The sequence below is a fragment of the Mauremys mutica genome, chromosome 5 (genome assembly GCF_020497125.1).
Source record: "Mauremys mutica isolate MM-2020 ecotype Southern chromosome 5, ASM2049712v1, whole genome shotgun sequence".
NCBI classification, from domain to species: Eukaryota; Metazoa; Chordata; order Testudines; family Geoemydidae; genus Mauremys; species Mauremys mutica.
The window spans coordinates 99,746,993-99,768,084 of NC_059076.1; the positions used below are offsets into that span (position 1 = coordinate 99,746,993).

At 41.0% G+C, this 21,092-nt stretch overlaps 1 protein-coding gene and 1 long non-coding RNA gene across 5 annotated transcripts in view; one reads left to right on the plus strand and one right to left on the minus strand.

Moving 5' to 3' along the window:
* The window catches only part of LOC123371289, a 165,421-nt gene that overhangs the window by 66,024 nt on the left and 78,305 nt on the right, over window positions 1-21,092 (minus strand). The window contains exon 1 of one of the 2 annotated variants that reach the window (XR_006579748.1): window positions 14,947-15,215. The exons of the other annotated variant lie outside the window; for it this stretch is intronic. This is a non-coding gene — a long non-coding RNA (uncharacterized LOC123371289). Of the gene's footprint in view, window positions 1-14,946; window positions 15,216-21,092 lie in introns of those variants that run through there. 2 annotated transcript variants of the gene reach the window in all.
* Window positions 1-21,092, plus strand: part of RBM47 (RNA binding motif protein 47) — a 106,221-nt gene that overhangs the window by 25,263 nt on the left and 59,866 nt on the right. Inside the window, exon 1 of one of the 3 annotated variants that reach the window (XM_045018708.1) lies at window positions 15,939-15,995. The exons of 1 other annotated variant lie outside the window; for it this stretch is intronic. The gene's annotated coding sequence lies outside the window, so the exon portion shown is untranslated. Of the gene's footprint in view, window positions 1-15,938; window positions 15,996-21,092 lie in introns of those variants that run through there. One more of the 3 variants, XM_045018712.1, reaches the window with a different exon arrangement.

Below are 21,092 nucleotides of genomic sequence, written 5' to 3' on the forward strand. Positions count from 1 at the left end.
AGTATTTCTAGGGTTGCGTGTGTTAACAATCTGCTTAAATTAGTGTGTGAGACAGCATAACACAAAACTGCTGTTGCTGGGGCCAGCCTGGCAGTTTAGTAATACCCCAGTGAGTTGACATGTGGAGATCTGAGTTTGGATATCATGCTTCCAGGACAGCAGGAAGCAATGCTGCAAAAACAGGCAGGACACTATGCCCCTGAGGGAAGGAAGGGAGAAGTCTTGCATCACTCTTTAGCGCTCCTTTAGGTCACTGCATGGAATGGTGTTTACTGACTCCAGTGACAGACAAATTAGCCCTTCTCTGGTGGAGAGAAACAGCCTATACGAAGGACTTTGGAGAGAGGCATAGTAAAAATAGGGGCGGATAAATTTCCTTAAGTGGATCAGAGGGCTCTGATAAATGTATTTGTTTTATTGTTGTCACATCCTTATTGGGACCTGGACCTGGTTTTGGATCTCTTAAATATGCCACCAAGCACAGAAATAACCTACCATGACAAATATATAACTGATCTAGAAAAGTTTTGTGGTGGGTTGTTTTGGTTTTTTTTGCGGCGGGGGGAGTGGCAAGCCTTTTAAGAAAAAAAGTGACCTTTTCAAAGTGCTTTAACTAAATTTACAAATCATGCAAACCCTTACTCATATGAGTAGTCCCACTGAAACCAGAAATCATTAGATATTTAGGAATAATTTCATACCGTACTGACACAGAACCATCTTGGGTATCTATTGCTTGTATTTAAGTACCTATGCTTAGATCTCTAGGTAATAATTGGAGATATACCAATCTCCTAGAACTGGAAAGGACCTTGAAAGGGCATTGAGTCCAGCCCCCTGCCTTCACTAGCAGGACCAATTTTTGCCCCAGATCCCTAAGTGGCCCCCCTCAAGGATTGAACTCACAACCCTGGGTTTAGCAGGCCAATGCTCAAACCACTGAGCTATCCCTCTCCCCTCTTGCTGGAGTAGCATGTCAGCGTATGCAAATATTATTAATCAGTTCAGGACTAGGAAGTGATAAAAAATACTGTGTCTAATTTAAAGTGCAAGGAAAATTTTAGGTAGTCAGAAAAAAATCTAATTTACTCCATCTGGAATTATTTTTTAGAATGCACCTTTTTTATTTAAATGTCCAGAAATTTTTTTTCAGAGTAATCTTTTTATGCTGGTAGTGGAACACTTATCCTAAATTCTACATTTGCCCCAAAATGACAGAGATGAGATGTGCTCTGTTTTTTATGTATAAAGATATTCTGGTTTGTGGAGCCAAAGAGCTATGTTGTATTTTGCTTTTTATTGCTTTACTAAAGGAAAGAGGCAGCCAATTATCACTTCCAAGGACTTAGCAGTAATTACAGTGAATTACTTTTTTTATTGTGTCATTTTCTTTTTGATTATCTGTCAAACTTTATTCAGACTTTACCTTGGGGAAATGGTGTACTCTTTTATAAAGAGTAGTGTGGCCTTATAAGAAGGAAAATTACTTTTTAAAACTTATCAGGATGCTCAGCTCTTCAGGCACCAAAGCAATCACTATGCCATCAGTACTTTTCATCTGGAAATTGGTGTAAACACTTGTGTCTAATTCAGTAGATACATTCTGCTTACCCAAAAACCCACTGTGATTTCAATGAGATATGGTATTATTCATTTCCAACCTTAAATGTATAGCACGGTGTTCCTCTCCAGAGATGGTTGCATTTCAAGAGTGGGTGAAGTAATTAATGTATGAATGTTGCAGTTTATCAAGTGTGTTGGGATCCTTCTAGATGAAAGACACTGTGTAAATGTAACTCATCAATATAAATAATACAACGGTGCATAGATATGATGTCAAATACTAACCATCACTTCACAATACTTTAAGGTTATTTCAAAACACCAATAAGCTTTATATTTAGATTCATACAGTAGGTTTCAAAAGATAAACACAAGTAGAAGTAATTACAAAGCATGTTGTTTTCCACTTTGCAAACTCATTATCACATATGTTGACGTTACTAGTATGATAACATTTTGTTTGGGTTCAGAACTTGATTTTTTATTTAGGATTGGATGACTCAAACAGCTGTCCTGCAATCTGAACTTTCTGCTTTAACATCTTTGACAAACCAATATTAAAATGACCCTCCAGGGTTGGTAAACCCACAAATTTGATCTACTTCTCTCCTCCTCCAATAGCTATTTGCAATGCCCATACAATTTTTTAATGTGCTTTATTTCAAAACTTGCTTCAGTGGTCTCCCCTCCACCTTCCCCGCCCCAAAAAATTTTAGTAGTCTGTCACTTCTGAGTAATCCTCCAATAATAAAGCAGGTATATATGCATAATGGAGACAAAATTCAGTGCCCCTTAAAGTTTTCTCTTCTTCACTGGAACAAATGGGAGCATTTAGATCCCCAAACTACCTGATCCATCCATCCATTTTAGGGACTTAGATCATTCAGCTCTTAAGATTCAAAGTGGCCCCTAGAGCTTTGGTTCTTGTTCAGATGCTGCCCAAGTTTAACACAAACAGCTATTTCTCATAAGATTTTGCCCTAAAGTGGCAGAAGTCTTGCAGAAACATGCTACTCTCCTGAGATTTCTGCCCTTTTAGTGCCAAAAGTTAGTGAGAACAGCTCATGAGATTTCAGTGTTGCTTATGTAAAACAAATCCAAGCCTCAAACCTGAACACTAACATAAACCTAATCGCAACTGAGATCCAAACACCAACTACCTGGCGCATCTCTACTTACAAATAGAAGCCCAAATCTGCTCTCAGGTATGCATACACAGCACTTATCAATTTCAAAGGAAGATGTATTGGTTTACATGAGGGCAGAACTGGGTCCACATGTCAAGTATCTAAAGACCATTTTATTTTGCATACACCAAAACATTAAAATTTCTTCCTTCAGATAATCAGAGAAGGAAAAGATTCTAGATTCTAGAAATGTGTCTGACAACAAGATGTACCCTATAAATTGAAGTTTTAATCAATACATTTCCACTAACAACAGCATGATCCTTGGGAGAGCCATAATGAAAGGAAATTCAGTGTGGTAGTTGCAGTTCGCAGTTAGATGTTTCAAAATTCATTTCAAAGTGCCTTGCCATAGTATGTATCCCCATGATTTTTTTTTTAAACCTCTCTCTTTGCATGGAAAAATAGCTAGTAAGACAACTTGAGCTGTAATGGGGTATCCAGAAAATAGCAATACCACAAAATTACTGTGGGAAATTTATATATTGGATAAATGCAGCAGTTTTCTGGTACAGAACACTGTGTTGTTCATCCCTTGAGCTCTCATATGATAGAATAGACCACTACGACCATAAAGTATTACTGGCTATGTGTGCGTAAGAGTAAGTGATATCTAGTTTTAGTTCTTGCATAGAAGAGGAACAAGTTTTGCAACATAGTTGATATGCACATGTGATACAGCTGATGTAAGAGGGTATTATTGATTCTCCTTGGCTTCTTTTATATGAAGATTCTTAATAAGTAAGAAAATCCATCTAGTGCTACTTTAATCAAGAACAGTGAAAAAGATACAGTGTTCTCAGAAAAATCACTACTATCTAAAGCCCCTTCATCTCCCATTCTCTCCATCTCCGGCACTAGCAGAATCCTGGATCCTGCCCCTCAACTCTCAACACTGCCTCTGCAGCAGCTCGCTCTCTCAATGCTCCTCCCCCCCAACCCCTCAGTTCAGAGTGTCCCCACAGGATTGTCAGGCTTTCCCTCTCCTGCTCCTCTCACTTGCAGCCACTTCCACCCTACATATTGTCTTCCTTCAAACACCTCTCATCTGACTTTGCTCTCTTTTCCCACTCCTCAAAGCTACCATCAACCATCCTCAACCAGACTCCTCCTCAGCCACCTTCCACTCTGACTAGAACACCCAGCTTGCCTCTTCCTCTCCTCACAATCCCCAACCTTCATTCTCAGTGAAATCAACTTCATTTGATGTCCCACCTCACCCACTAGCTTTCCAGCTCCTTACCCTCATTTCTGCATTTGATCTTCAACGCTGAATCGTTTATCCCACTCATGGAAGAATGACCTAGTCTTCACTAAACACTGCCCCTTCTCTGATCTCTGAATATCCGAGTTTCCACTCTCATGATCAACTCATCTCCTTCAGCATTGCCCAGCTGCCTGACATCACCTCTCCTCCCAGCCATTCTGTGACCTCCAATACATCTCTGTCTATGACTTCCCTACCTCTCAGTCTTCTTCCTGCTCTCTCCTACTCTGGTGACAACTGTCAGATCCCTCCACTCCACTATGTCCTCAGCTCCCTTCCCTGTCTTTCCCAGGGCAAAGTCCATTCTGCCAGCCCTTGAGCCTGGGTCACTTCCAACAGCCAATTAAATGCTGCTGAATGCCTCTGGTGAAATCCCATGACCATGCAGATTTTCCCTACTACAAATTAGTTCATTCCTTCTTCAGTTCTGCATATTTCTTAGCAAACAGCACTATTTTTCTAACCTCACTGGCTCCCAATACCAGCCAGCCCCCATATCACTTACAGTATTTACAACTTTTGAGTCTCTCCTAAATCCTCCCCTCCCCTGCATCCTCCTTCCTCTCTGCCTAGGATCTTGCTGACTTCTTCAAACAGAATATCAATAAGATCAGCCCTGATTTCCCTCCTCTCTCCCTTTTTTCACTTTAATTTCCTTCCTGCCCTTTGCTTTTCCCTCCTCCTCCATCACAGACATCAAGGTTTTTCACCTGTTCTCCTCCAAAACACCTCCATCTGTCCCACATTTCCTCCTGCAGCATCTCACTTGCTCTCACCATCTGAGTCCTCTCCTCTGGCTCCTTTATCTCGCAATAAAAACATGCTCGGATTTCTCCTATCCTCAGAATGCGGACCCTCCAGCTGATTGCCCCACAAATATCACCCCACTTGCCTTTTCCTCTTCATCAACAAACCTCATCCAAGGGGCAATTTACAACCACTGCCTCAACTCCCTCTCTTCCAGCTTTATCCTGGATCTCCTCCAGATCAGATTTTACTCGCTTCACTTCAGTGAAAATGCTCTAACCAAGTTTTCTATTAACCTCTTCCCAGCCATCTCTCAGGACCGCTACACTCCATCCTAATCCTCTGTGATCTCTACCATTGCTGCTGCTGCTCAGTTTCCAGCTTGTATTTGGCCCACACTTGGCTGCCACAACACTGTCCTCTCCTGAGGCCGTATTTCCTTTTTGAAGCCTCACTCCATACTGGGGTTCCCTCTGAGAAAAGTCCTGGAAGGAGCATTATGCCTCTGGAGTGGGGAGAGAGGGTGTCACTAGGGACACAGAATAAAGGATCCATAGTGTTTGTGGTCAGCTCTGCAGCTCCGTGCCCCTCCCCCAGCTCCACCACAGTGTAATGGTGCACCTTTAACAAACACCAGTGACTATCTGGTAAAACACATGAGAACAGAAAGGATTTCATCCAAATATTTTACAAATAATATGGTCAAGGTTCACCATTTTGCTGGCAAGACTGATTCAGCTGTAAAATCCCACTCACCTGTAAAATCTCCATACACACGATCTTCTTATGTTTTATTCTTTAAACAGAAATTATGTTCACTTGTTGGAGTTCACTTACAGCAGCCAGTGCACTGAGCCAGAGAAAGAGGCTATATATAATCAAGTGTTTAGGACAGAATATTAAAGTTATATAGCAAATATTTGTCAATGTTTAACCCTTAGGATGCTAAGGAGTTTTTGTAGTTCACTGCTAACATGATCAAATGGCTGCAACCTAATCAGAGTTTGTATTCTACAGCCTGGAACAGCAGAATTAATGCATTATAAACAAGTCTTTTTATAATTTCTTAGAAGCACTTACATTTTACAGCCCCTTATACCCAGTGATGTTCCCCAAAACACTTTTAAAACCTAGTATATCTCCCCTGTGTTCCTATACATATGACTCAGATTGTAATACAAATACATCATTGTATAGAATAAACAGTTTCTTTACTGTCTCAGAGAACTACAGTAATTTATCAAAATTGTAATCAAAACCTTCTGCACCTTGGCATATAATTATATAACTCATAGGAATAATACACGCATTTTACGTTGTAATTGAAAATGTCTAAACTGAAAAAGGTTAAATGGAAGACATCATTCTTCATAGTATTACTTTTTAAAGAAGAAAAACTATGAAAACCACTATGATATTTTGCGAAAGTAATTTTTTCAAATTTTTACTTTTCTAAGCAACAGACAGCTATCTATGCATATTAAGCAATTTACAAACATCCTTTTGCCTTAGAACACATAAATCAATCAATCCCTTATTTTTGTGGTATTTTCCCTGTCATCTGCACCTGCTGATGAGGGAATATGGTTATGAGACTCTACATTGCTCAGGACAGTGTATGTGGTACTTACAATAAAAACCTCAGGTCCTGATTTTGAGCTACACCTCATGAGCAATGCAGTTCTGGAGTATTAGCTCACGGAGGGGGACAAAGTGAGCTAGTTGGGTCCTATGACTAATTTTATAAACAAGATAGAGCACAAATACTGAATTTTAAAGTATGACACCCATCTCAGCATAAAACAGACGAGGAGGAGTTGGTGGTTATCTTATAACCTTTAGCCCAGTTTTAAGAGCACTCAAAGGATGTGGGAGATTCAAAATTCCTGCACTGCCTGATGTAGAGCAGGGATACAAGTGGAACAGTTTCAACAGAAGAGACTGAGAGACACCTACTCCAGATTACCCTATAGCTCAATGGTTAGGACACTCACCTGAGAGCTACTGCTTCATATCAGGCAGAGTGGATTTAAATATAGGTCACATCCTGGGTGAGTGCCTAAGCAGTGGGTTAAATTCTGTAAGGGAACACTGCCAGCTCTGATCCAGTAGGCATGCTCTGATCATACCTACTGGATCAGGCCTTGTAGGGAACACTTAGTTTGAAGATCCCACTGGGGCATATGTGTGAGGTAGGTGCCAGGACATCAGGACTCAGGTGGCTTTGCATATGTCCAGAGGTGTGTTGGGAATTCAGGTGCCTACAAAGTTAGGCAGCAGCTGAGTGGGGGGGGTTAGGATCTACATTTTGGACTTAGGTGCCTAGTTTAAACTCTGCATAGATTTGCGGGGTGTGGGTATGTTCGTGGTTTGTTTTTTAAAGTAGCTTGCTTCCTGCTTGGACTTTTCCAGTTGATTACTGTTATAAATGTGACCCCATGTGGTATGGTGCAATAAAGCAACACATGCAGAAGCAAGCTGAACGGCTACAAGGAAGTATTTTGAAATACTTGTCTGTAGTCAGAGCTTGCTGAATCACCATTGTAGCCCTTTCCCACAAAATGCAGATAAAAGCTAGACATTTCAAGACATCTTTGGATCTTCTAAATGAAATGTGCGTATCTGCTTTCTAAACTTTTTTGTAAAAAGCAACAAGTAAAGAAGTGAGCAGACAAATATTTTATCTGTTTTTTTAAAATTCCTTCTTGTGGGGGATGTTCTCTAAACCGTTATTGCAGGATTTTGTACTTCTTTTACTAATCTTTTGCTAGTCAGCTCTTTAAAGACAGAAAATGTTCTTGGAAACAGAATTGCAAACAGCAAGTATTTCCTCCCATCACATTCAGTTTTTCTATGGATCGTGGACAATTTTTTTCCAAGTTGCATGCTCTTCCAGCCACAGATGACAGAAACCCTGCCTGGTGAAAACACTAATGATGCCAGCCTGTGGATCGGCCAATAGAGGAGTTATGTGAATAGCCATGCTATTATCTCCTTCTCCAAAAGCACTCACATTGCTTATAGCACTCATTCTCTGCTTGGGGGATGACTCATTTTACACTAGCTCTGGACCTACAGTTCTTTGTCTAAACCCTTTGAGAAAGGCACTGAAGCTATATCCAAAGTAAAGAATAGGCACAGAAGTTGCAGTGGCTGACCTCCTTGGTGGCCATGTAGGTAGGGTATGTCTACACTGCAGCTGGGAGTGAGCCTCCCAGCCTAGGTAGACAGACTTTGCCAGCGGGGATCACACTTAAAATAGCTGCATAGACATTGCTTAGATATTGCAGCCTGGGATCTCAAGCTTAAGGGGTCGGATGGACGGCAACATCTACACAGCTATTTTTAGTGTGCTAGCACGAGCCCTGCTAGCACAATTTGGTCTACCTGGGCTGGGAGGCTTGCTCCCAACTGCAGTATAGACTTGCCCATAAAAATCTCAATAAGCACAAAGTACTATCCTAAAGTAACAAGCAGAATACATGTTACCCCGGTGAGCGCCATCTTCAGATCATTGCTAAGGAGCAAGTTGCCAATGAATGCTCTTGATGCTTGTTTTTGTTATTATTTCCCCCTGTGGTAGAGATGCTTAGGGTCCCACATGGAGCCTCAAGGATAGATGCCCATTATCCTTTCTCCTTTACACTGGTTCCCTTACAGCTTCCAAGGGCTGCCAGTCCTTCTGCTCAAGAGGGTGGCATGAAGTTACCTTTGGTGTTTGTCAACTCTGCCCTGATATTTATTGGAGGGGCCACTACAGAGAAGTTCAAAACACTCTTTTCTCCTGGGAGGGGGGATGGGTCTGAGCACATTATCTCCGCAGTGCTTGCTGTTCTAATACAGTAAGCTCTTTATTATGAATATCAAACTTTTAAAGCTTCTACAGCAGCCATAGGGACTGGCTCCTGGCTGCCATGCTGGATTTATCTGCACTTGGTGCATTGTTTATCGATCTGAATATTGCCATGAAGGATGAAACACAAACATACCCCGAATGAAGTGAGAACTATTTATCATTTACTAACTAGTGCAGAAACTCATGGCAAATAGAAATGCACCCAATCAGGTATTTTATCTGCAACACGTTAATTTTGTTGTTGTTGAGGCTATTAATATTTCCTGAGTAACTGACGTTTAACTGATAATGCTTCTTCCAAACGCATAATGGATTTTTAGGTGCTTTTTCCATTTCTGAAATGTACACCTTTCTCTTGCCTCCAAACCAATCTGAGGATATAAATTTTCTGTCCTAAGTTGACATTTGACTTTACAGCTAGAATGCTGTATGACAAAACATCTCTTCCATTTCCAATAAGCAAATATTCAAGTGTTATAATTGACCTTGAAATCTATGCTCTGTGACAAAGGTTGGACTCTGAGAGGAGTGAAATGCCAAGTTTCTGTGGGTCACAGTTTCTTCTGTCACTGATATGTTAATCAAAAACTTGCCCTTGGTTATCTGTGTAACCATGATATGGGGAACTTTGGAATAGATGATGCAGAGATGGGCTGAACTGCCTGAGAAGTGTTTGGGTCACGCTGAATGTTGCAGAGCTGTGAAAAACTTCTGTTTGGAAACAGAAAGAGAGGAGAAATGAAACTCAGTCCAGGTTTATCAATCCTTACAAATAGTTTGGAGAGAATGTGACCCTGTTTATAGATTTGTGCCAAAACTGTGAGAAACAAAGTCCATCTCTTGCACTGTCTTGCCACGTCAAATCACTTTACCTCAATGTTTTCCTCATCTTCAAAATGAATTATTAACATTTATCTTCTGACAGTGCTTTGCAGGGTAACTTACTTCATAAGTTTAGTTTGTACTATGCTTTGAAATGTTTAAGCGATAAGTATTCTTACTGCTTCATTCCAAAAGCAGATGAAACTCAGTGGTTTTGGTTGAGTTTTGCTGTGAGGTTTGGAGTTAATTCCTTGGAAATTAGAGAAAAAATTTGCACAAACCCATATGAATGAAAAACACTGAGTTTCACAAAGCTGTAGCTCCACACAAATAGGAGAGATACTTTATCACTTGTGTATCAACTTAACTTGTTAATTAACAATAAGTTCACACTATATCTCCCATATCAAGTGTGAAAAAGTGGTTTGTGTTGTGTGGCATTATAGTGATATGACTATAAAATGCAGTGTGTCACCCAGACCTCTACCAATCGTGATGACTGAACAAAAATTTGGCCACTTGTCAGGCTTAACATTATTACAGAGAGTGTGTATAACCCAGTGGGGAACATGAAGTTTTGGCCATTCTTTCTATAACAGCTGCTGAATACTGGCCTGGTCTACAGTAGCACACAAACTAAGGTCAACCTGGTCCTTTAGCTCAAGCAGCAGAGTCTCATGCTTTTACCTCAAGAGCAATCCCTGATTCTGACCCAGCCAGGGGTGTCATTACATAAGAGATACTGAGATGGTCTAAAGGAGTAGAAAATTTAGATTTAATTGACGTTAATAAGTAGAACTGGTCAGAAATAAAAAAAAACATGGGGGGAGGGGTTGGGTAATGCTGATTCATCAAAAACTGAAACTATTCACAGAAACACCATCAGTTTTGACAAAACTTGTCTTGGGACTGGATCTCAGGTCCAGGATGGAATTTCTGGTCAAAACAGAAGATAAAGTCCATGCATCTCTCACATCCTAGGTGAATGCCCTAACCATTGGGTTATAAAATCAGTTTCTTTCTCTCTGGCCCAATGGAGCTGTTTCATTTTGTATAAATAATTAAATATTCAACAGGAGAGACTGAGAAACACACCCCAGAATAGCCAATAGCCTAGTGGTTAACCCTGCACTTGGCTGTTAGCTAGTCTGGGGTGACTCTCCCTCATAATTTCAAAGAACAAGTTATAAATTACTTAGACAAGTTAGATGTATTCATGTCAGCAGGGCCTGATGAAATGCATCCTAGAATACTTAAGGCGCTGACTGAGGATATATCTGAGCCATTAGTGATTATGTTCGAAAAGTCATGGAAGACGGGTCAGATTCCAGAGGACTGGAAAAGGTCAACTATAGTGCCAATCTATAAAAAGGGGAATAAGAACAACTCAGGGAATTACAGACCAGTCAGTTTAACTTCAGTACCCAGAAAGATAATGGAGCAAATAATTTTAAGCAATTGATTTGAAGACACCTAGAAGATAATAAGGTGATAAGTAGCAGCATAGATTTGTCAAAAATAAATCATGTCAAACCAACCTAATAGTTTTTTTTGACAGGGTAACAAGGTTGTTGTGGTTAGGGGGGAAGTGGCAGATGTGATACATCTTGACTTTAGTAAGGCTTTTGACACTGTCTCACGTGACCCTCATAAACAAACTAGGGAAATACCACCTAGATGGAGCTACTAAAAGGTGGGTGCATAACTGGTTGGAAAACTGTTCCCAGAGAGTACTTATCAGTTGTTCACAGTCAAGCTGAAAGGGCATAATGAGTGGGGTCCCGCAGGGATCAGTTCTGGGTGGGGTTCTGTTCAATATCTTCATCAATGATTTAGATAATGGCATAGAGAGTACACTTATAAAGTTTATGGACAATACCAAGCTGGGAGGAAAGATTGAAAAAATTGAGTTTTGTTTAGTCTGGAGAAAAGAAGACTAAGGGGGGGACACGAAAACAGTTTGCAAGTACATAAAAGGTTGTTACAAGGAGGAATGAGAAAAATTATTCTCTTTAACCTCTAAGGAGAGGACAAGAAGCAATGGGCTTAAAATGCAGCAACGGCCGTTTAGGTTGGACATTAGGAAAAACTTGCTAACTGTCAGAGTAGTGAAACACTGGAATAAATTGCCTAGGGAGGTTGTGGAATCTACGTAATTGGAGATTTTTAAGAGCAGGTTAGACAAACACTCGTCAGGAATGGTCTAGATAATACTTAGTCCTGCCATGAGTGCAGGAGACTGGACTGGGTGACCTCTCGAGGGCCCTTCCAGTTCTATGATTCATCCCCATGTGGAATTGGGAAGAGGAGGTGGGAAGACATCTAAAAACTGTTTCCTGCCCAGCTCTACTAATAGGCCACAGCAGGGCCGCCCAGAGGATTCCGGGGGCCCGGGGTCTTCGGCGGCGGGGGGCCCTTCCGTTCCGGGACCCGCCGCCAAAGTGCCCCGAAGACCCGCGGTGGGAGCCCCCCGCCGCCGAATTACCGCCGAAGCGGGACCCGCCGCCGAAGCGCAGCCCGGTCTTCGGCGGTAATTCGGTGGCGGGGGGGGGTCCCCGCCGCGGGTCTTCGGGGCACTTCGGCGGCGGGTCCCGGAACAGAAGGGGCCCCCCGCCGCCGAAGACCGGGCTGTGCTTCGGTGGCGGCGGCGGCGGGTCCCGCTCCCCCCCTCAGCCTCTTACCCGAGCGCGTCTCCGGCGGGGCCTGAGCTCCATCCCGCTCAGAGCCGCGTGGTGAGGGGGCGGGGCTGTGAGCTCCACGCCGAGCGGAGGCAGCTGCCCCGCCCCCTCCCCACGCCGCTCTGAGCGGAGCGGGGCTCAGGCCCCGTTGGAGCTCCCAGCCCCGCCCCCTCACCACGCGGCTCGGATCGGGGCGGGGCTCAGGGGCTCGGCCGGAGACTCGGCGCTTGATGCTCTGAGGCTCCAGGAGAGGGGCGGAGGCGGGAGCCTCCGCTGTTCTCTTGGGGGCCCCTGCGGAGCCCGGGGCCCGGGGCAAATTGCCCCCTTTGCCCCCCCCTCTGGGCGGCCCTGGGCCACAGACTCCAGAGTCTGTAGCACATTTTAAAAGGAAAAATGTAGACTTGTGACTTTAAAACTCTGGCAAACTTGTGTGTCCTATCGAACTTGCCACAAGTCCTGTACAGACTCCACGTGGCTAAGACTACTTTGGTCATTGCCCGTGATCAAAGAAGCTTTTCTGTTGAAGAAGAATTATTTGCATATACATAGCTCCTCCCTTATGAGGGTCCCAATGCTCTTTATCTATAATGAATTAAAATTCACAACACCTGTATGAGTTACAGATGGCAAAACTGAGACACAGAGAGGTTAACGTGACTTGTCCAAAGTTACACAGGAAGCCTGTTGCAGAGCTGGCAATAGACCCCAGGACTCCTGACTCCTCATCCTATGCTTTAGTCAAAAGACCACACTTCCTGACAGAAAGGAAAACAAATGTTTTAAAGCAGTTGTGAGGTGCCTTGGAGAGAATCCAAGATGATGATTGGGATTTAACAGGGCCCGCACACTAAGCACTGCACATTTTTGTAGAGTATCCCATGGCATCACCACAGTTGATATGAACTGAATTAAATATGAATTGTCTGCAGATGTCAAGGACCACATTAATACCTGACTCCCATCCTGTATGGACATGGGCTGCTGGAATGACATTCTTAATTACAAAATGCTGAGAGAAGCTCATCAGAATCCTCCCTCTTTTTCCAACTTCCAGGCAAAGGACAGGTTATGTAATGGGAAGTCTTTTGGGAACATCAGGAGTGAGTGAAACTAATAAAATATAATTTCTACATTGTCCCTAGCAACTGCTACCATGCTGACTGTTTCTGAGAACTATCTAGGCTCATTTACATATGGGCAGGGCTGTGCAAATAGTGCAGGGTTCAGTTACAAACCAAGCTCAGTTTGCTTGGAGGGATTGGCAGTGAACCAGACCCTGTAGGTTCACATGCAGACTTAAGTTCTGTGACCTCAAAAGGCAAACAGGAGCCCCAACTCTCATCTATTCCCAGGTCACCCCATATTCTATCTTTGTGGTGCACAGGAGTGCCAACAGTAGGGCTGGGCAAGTGACTTTTCAGTTCACTGGTCATTTTAAAAAAAATTCATTTTAGGTCAACTAATAAATGAAAAATTTCACCGTTTCTGGCAAATCGAGAAGTCAAAAAAATCATTTTAGGTCAAACCAAACATCTTGTGCTTTGATTTCGAGCATTTTTTTTAATGTTTAAAATAAAATTAAAGGACATTTCCAAATGAAAAGTCATTTTGAATAAAAATAATTAAATGTTTCTATTTTTTCAAAATTTATTGTTTGTTTTTTGATGAAAACAATTTGGCAAAATTGACATAAATTTGCTAAATTGTTTCACTGACACCAAATCTGCATTTTCTCCAAAAAAAAGTTGGTTGAAAAATTTTACCCAGCTCTAGCGAGCAACTGACCAATCCTCTCTCCTCCCAGCTGGCCTCTCAGTCCTTCTCCTTGTCTTCAGGGGTTGCCTAATAAATGTGACTGACCTCCAGTCTTTACATGTGTTTTCTGGGGTTGGAGGCAGTTGCACGTGCAAACTTCAGCATCAGCCCAGGTATGTGAACTGTTCACCTGCCCATTGCCCTTTTCTCATTACTCCACCGTGAACTGGGACTGGATTATCCAAAAAATAGCAATTTGCCTTTATATTAGCATAAGAATAGTATCATGATGAAAAATTATCTGTACTCTATGTGTCAGGAAACCCCTTTGATGTATTGAGAACTAAGATGTGCTTTACCATCTGCAACATGCTCAGTTAGCCTCTTCATTGCTGCTGGTGATATTGCTACCACTTGCACAACTCAGTGCATCCAGCATGGCTCATTCTTCATATACGAATATAGAAAGCTTCCTAGGTTGTACATTTGCCCCTCTAATTTACAACTGACTACAGAAGATGGACCAGGAAACTATTCTCCCTTTCTGTGACACATCAGGATGAGTCTACTCAAAGTCTGGTTGCTGATTGGAATGCTTAATTCATATGCGATCATGTGTGTCAGATACTGTTCTGTACATTAGTCATGCTCCTACTGATCCATTGGCAGAACTTTCCAAATGCCAGTGGATTGAATTAAGGTATCTGTAGGAGGGCCTAGAAGCCAGAGAAAAATCAAAAGTAGAGTTGGGATTAATTTTTCATTAGAATTAACCTATCAACCTAACCAGATCCTTAGCTGATCTAAATTAGCATAGGTCCACTGAAGCTAATGGACCGTCTCCGATTCACACCAGCTGAGGATCTGACTTACATAGTGCAAAATCCACACTCTACATAAAATCCAGAACACTGAAATACTCATCACCGTCATGTATATATTATGAAAAACAAGCCACCAAACAGATTGTTACAGACAGCTTGGATGTATGTATCAAGTGATTGATTATATATATTAGTACAATTTAGGAACCTTAAAGAAATCAAATTAGACAAAATAAATCAAACTTACCCAAAACAAGATAGAACACAGCAGACAATATACTCAGTCTCAAAATACTGATGGGGAAAGAAAGATTTTTTTTGTTGGTTCGAGTGCATGTGTGTCTGTGTATCAGGAGTTAGTGAGGGTTCTTCTATTCTATTGCGCTGTTGTGTATGATTCAGTCATTTGTTTAAACGCTCGCTGTCATTTTCAAGTTAGTTCACTGACCTCTCCTCTTTTGGGACCAGTGGTGGTACTTTGTCAAGTCAGTGTTCACTGTTTTAATGCCAGCTGGTTTCTGCTGTCCTCCATTTTTAATTGTTAACTTGAATGGAATGCAAAAACTCTGGTTTGGGACTAGTAGAATTTTAACTTTGGGTAAGTTCAGGGAAGTTGAAAAGTGGGCAGGTTACTTATTAGGAAAGCACCTTGTTGAGAAGTTCCTTTTACATTCATTTTGCTTGTGATTTGGTTCTATTCACATAATTTTACTGTGTGATTTTACTGTGTGATTTCAGAGTCCAGTAGGGCTGGTCATGGGTTGGTTTTTTTGTTTTTTTTTAAGTTGTAACTGTCATTGGGATGACCGTTCCTCTGTGCTGAAGAGTTATTTAGAAACTATATACTCCATTTTATTAACCTGTTCGTCAGTTTTCCTGTTAGACACGCCCAGGCTTGCTTGCAGATTAGAACAATAGAGGAAAAGGTTATCATGATTTACTCCTTGAAAAATATTTATTAATAGTCCTGCTGATGTGGTTTTTTTCCCCAGCACCCTTCTCTCATATCCCTCTTTCATATTAGGGATTTTTTATTTCGGGAGAAGAGGGAGTCAAAACAGGGTTTCTTTGCTGCATTTGCACTGCCCTGTACTGCATGTATGTGCCTTTGTGACCATGATACCGTGTTCTCGCAATGGTGTTTGCATGGAGGGTGGGACAGAAGGTTGCTTAGTGTCTCGTAAAACATTTACCAAAAGCAGTCAGCCATGGATTTGAAGGGCATTCCATTGCCAAGCTGCCTGTGGGAGGGGAGAGAGAGTGAGAGAGCACAAGAGCACACCAGGTACTTGCCAGGTACTGTTTCATACTTTGATTTTTCTTGAGTTAGAAATCCAAGAAGAGCAATGGTGTTTGACTGTAAAGATTGCTAACGGTTTACATGGCAGAACTCGAAAATCAAAACAGTAACTAGCATTTCTCTTTATAGTTTGTTTTTGTCAAATATAATTCAGTTACAAACTGTGATCTAAGGCATCGATTGATCAATGTCTATTTGCTTTGGGTTTTTTTTTTTAACTGCAGAAGTAAAATTCATATGAATTATATAAGTAGTGATCTTCATATGGTTGAGGTTTTCTAATGAATTAAAACCAGCTGGACTCAGTTTGTCCTGTAACCAAAGGGTTAGAACAAGAGTCAAGGCTTCTAAAATAAAATGTGTAATCCAGTGATTGAAACAGGGATGTGGTTAGTGACTCACTCAGTTAGAAGACATGCTAAATGTTGAATCTAGTTTTGCTAAAAGAGGCAACATGACAAACTTTTTCAGGATTTTTTTTTCCTGTGCTGTCCAAGTTCGAAGTCATAGACAAATCAGAAATCAGATTTATAATTTTTTTCTAATATAATTCACATATAGAAAAGACAGAAGTGAAGCTGAGTAGTTTCAAAGAACTGCTCTATGAATATTCTAGATATATTTTTTCTATCACATGATATAAGCTGATTCAACCAAATGGTAATATGTCCTCCTTCTGTAATGGTATAATTTGATAATTCTAACATGCTTTGAGATATAACCTTAATAATGACCGAACCACCCCACCCCCATGATTTCCCAGTTTGTTCTCAGGTAATCACAAGAGGTGAGTTTTCAATAATAGCTTGATGTGTAATAAATATTAAATGTGTGATAGGTAAAATTCTATGATTATCTACAATATGTTCTGAATCCAAAAAGGGGAGGTAAAATAGGGAAAATATATCACTAGAAAGGGAAAATCTGTTATTTCTTTAGAGGGAAAAATGCTACAGCATCTGTTGCTTCAGCTTTCCTCCCACTAAGTCAAGCTCAGTGCAACATCCTATGCAGTTTTGCTTTAATACCTCTCTGATGTGAGGGAACACTCTATAAATCTGTGTGTTGCTTACTGTACTCACATGCTAGAGAGTAGCTAGATTTAGTAGATAGCCATTGCTGCTGGATGCTATTAAAGTTTAACAGCCCTTGAAGTATATTAAAAGTTGCTTAAACCAAATGTGATGTTGATGTATCATGCTGCATGGGGCCTCTAAGAACCTAGTACAGAGTGCAGTGGTCACAGCTCATGCAAAATTGTGAGACAATTACTGGAAAACAAGGTCTCTGAAATCCCACAACACTGAGCTGTAAATAAATGAAACAGTCCTTCAGAAATGTAAAGTCTGGGTAAAACTAGCACCCTAGTCCTTCAGCTATTACATAGAAAAGCAACCCTTGTATTAAAAACAATCCAGGGCACCATCAGTGACTTTCATTTCTAGATCTCATAGTAAATATGAGTCTTGTATTTGCATGCAAATAATTTTCTGTCAGTGCCAGACCATAAATTAGGCTGATATAGTTTAAGAACTTTTGGTTACAATCTTAAAGATTACAGATTTTATCTCGGAGCTCAGGGGCTGGATTAAAAAAAGTAAAAATCTGAAACAAAAGAGAGCAGCGTTATCTCACCTATTGTCATGTGATGATAGAGTTCTAGCAGGTCACCATAAGGATGAATTAATGGATTAAATAGAAGGGATAAGACTATTGACAAAATTTGTTCAGTCTTTCAGTCCTGTTTACATTTTAAAAAACCTACTTTGGTGGGATTCCAAACACTGTATACCTATTAATCTTGTTCCCAAATGCCTGTGCAGGAATGCAAAGAAACGCCGTCAAATAGATACAAATTTCAATTGAAAGAGGCCATAATAGTTAAAAGGTCCATGAGCAAAAGCTGCTGTCCATAGTTTGCTGTCATACAGTGGTTGCTCTTAAACCTTTTCTAATTTTGCCTTGGATAAATAGAGAATGTTACTTCAGGATATGCTTTATTCCCTATATAACAATATCAAATTATTTTTAACTTTTCTCTGTACTTTCTTATCCTGTTTTAGGGATTACTGCAAATATGGTTGTGACACTTTTTAACTAAGGCATTTGAAAAAAAAATTGTGATTGCTGTATCAGAGGTAATACCAGTCAAATACCACTGCAAGCAGTGGAATTGCACAGGTATCATTGAGATCATAATTTGGTCTGCAAAACCTTTACTGTGGGTGATAGTGTATGAATTGGAAAGAATCCAGCTTGATTCTCAGAGCTTAGGTTGTTTGCAGGACTGGCAATTAGAAAAAACACTTTAATTTTAAACTGAGCACGTGATACAGAAATCATTGATAGACCAAAAAACTTAAAATTAAATGGAGCCCACAATGCCATTTTTACAGCGTCACTTTTCTGAGCAGCAAGCATTGCACTTTAAGTTTCCATGGAAATTGATATTGAAAGAGGAAGATTTCTACTCATAACTGAATAGGACGTACTTGTGATCAATGGTCACTTCAAACTGGATCCAGTCTCTTGAGTTATTTGGGAAAATGGTGATATTCCCTTAGAACACAATTCTTAGGGATTGGATGATAAAGGACAAAGTCCAAATTCTAATCACAGTTGCCAAATCCAAAAAACAGCAGCAATGACAAATCCCCGCCCTCTCTCCCTCCTAAAAAAATATACCGGGCATGATCTTGCACCTACTGAAGTGATTACCAGAACTGCTATTGATTTCAACTGGAGCAGAAATGGATCCTTTAGCATTTGCTATGGAATTAACATTTATTCTTTTTTGTTTGGTTGGTTTTGCTAATTTACTCTGTGTGTGTGTGTGTGTGTGTGTTTTACTGGCATAGGGCATTACAGCTTCTTCAGAGTGGAAGGGGACGTTTTCAAAGGGACAAGGAAAGAGCAGTATTTATTTGGAAGTGTGTTGAGTTTGAATAAACTACCCATCAAGAAGCTACATTAGTATACAAATGTTTTAGTGAATTAGATAAACGTTTTATCTTTTAAAATAAAATTTTAATGTGATGCTATGAGCATCAAGACAAAATGGTGCCAATTAAAGATGTGCATGTTCACTTTTGCTTAGTGTTTGATGTGTGCATTGAAATTGGGACACAAGCATTCAAGCATTAAAAAACCCCTTGCTTGCCTGTGTCAGGAATTTGCATTCCTAAAGTGGCACATGTATGTATGTATGTCTTTGAACATTTAGGCCATATTTAAAGTATTAATAGTGGCCAATACAAAACCTAAAAAGAAATGGAAACAATTGAATCTTTACAGTGAATGGCAATTTGATAGGACAGCTCACAGAGAGAAAAAAAATCAGCTATAGCTACTGTAAGAACAATATTGTTAACTGAAGACCTGGGACAAATTCTCCTCTAACTTACACCAGTTAAAATCCAAAGTAATTGTACTGAAGTCAATGGAGTTATTCTGGACTTATACTTACGTAAACTGAAATCAGAATCTGATCCTCTCTTTGCTAAGCCTCCTAACTTCAGTGCAACTCACTATTGAGATAACATTACAATATAGCTTAATTTTGTATAATGTTTTTCATACAAACTGTATCCCAGAATGAGTTACAAAGTTCCTAATGAGAGACAGCCCACAGTAGAGCATAAATCATAAACTGCAGTGTAGACTCTTGGCCCAGATCCTAAACCCTGTTGCAGCCATTTTGTATCAGGCCCTAAAAAATAATCCAGCCCTGGGCTCCCACCCCATTTGCAATGTGGCTTGCTCTCCCAGAGGTCTCTGGAAAGGGCATTTTAATGAATCACACTAAATATTTGTGCCCCCATGGCCCCCAAATAACCAGACCTCTTAATTGGCTCAGGAACTGCAATTGTCTCTGCCCCTTGCACTTCTGTCAGGCTCAATCTTTGTAAATTGTGTGTCCTTTGAGATTGTGGCAAGTTGTCAATCTGCTTTCTGCTGGGTGAAGTTTGGGTCTTCCAATATTCTGTTGCGATTTTACTATTCATTCCAGTGACTGTTATTCATTCTAGTATTCTTGCACTGCAATTGCTGTGCAATCAAGAAGATAGTGTAGGTTACATTTTATATATATTCTTCCTGGTCCTACATAATAACTAAGATATTTAGTAGTAAATCTATTTGATATGACAGAACTGCTCGCTCCCACCTTTTGTGTGTGTGTGTGTGTCTGTCTTTCTGTCTCTCCACACAATCTTTTTATTTAAGAACAGGGATGGTGAAACTTAACCCTACTGTTTTAATATTGATTATTTTTTCACATGACTTGAAATGGGAACTGCAAACACTTTGAGCCTAGGACTCAAAGAGGAGTTTCCCGGCAGCTTTTGAAAGTACTCCTGCATGTTCTATTGAAATGTTGATTTTAGTATCTTCCCACACATTTCAGTGATCAAAACAGATATCTCCATTTATATCACACTGAAAGGTCGGACACCACGCCAAACAATCAGTAGAAAAGGTCCCTGCTCCAGGAAGCTTACAGTCTGGAAGTCAGACAGGACACAAATGAATGTGACGAACATGGCGCTGGGTTGTGCTCGGACAGAGTTACATGAACAAGGTTACGGGGTCACGCCGTTAATTCATGATGAACAATCTAAAAAGTGTCTATGTTTGTCAGGGGCCAGCCAGCAGTAGATCCAGTCTCTGGGCAACCCAGTCAGCCCTGGTAGAAGTTGTCTGATTGACCACAGGAGTATGCAGGCCGATACATAAGCTCTGTAGCTATCCAGTGGCTACTCAATGCATTCTAGCCTGCTGCTGTGCTTGGTCCTGGCCCTGCCTCCACTACTGCTAGCCTTGTTCTTGCTTCAGCCCCAGGCTATACCAGCTCCCACCCCCAGCTCCTTCCTGATCTCTGACATCTGGCTCAGACCCTCAGCTCCATCTTCTGCCTACAGCTCCTGCTAACTCTTCAGCTTAGGCTATGGCCTCTCGCTCCCAGCTATGACCCTTGGCATTGCTCCTGGACCCACCCCATCTGGATTCAGCTCAAACTAGTAGGCCTGATTCTTGCTCCAACTGCTAGGCTAGACTGCCCATGGCTCAATTGCTGACAATATGTTAATTAGTTC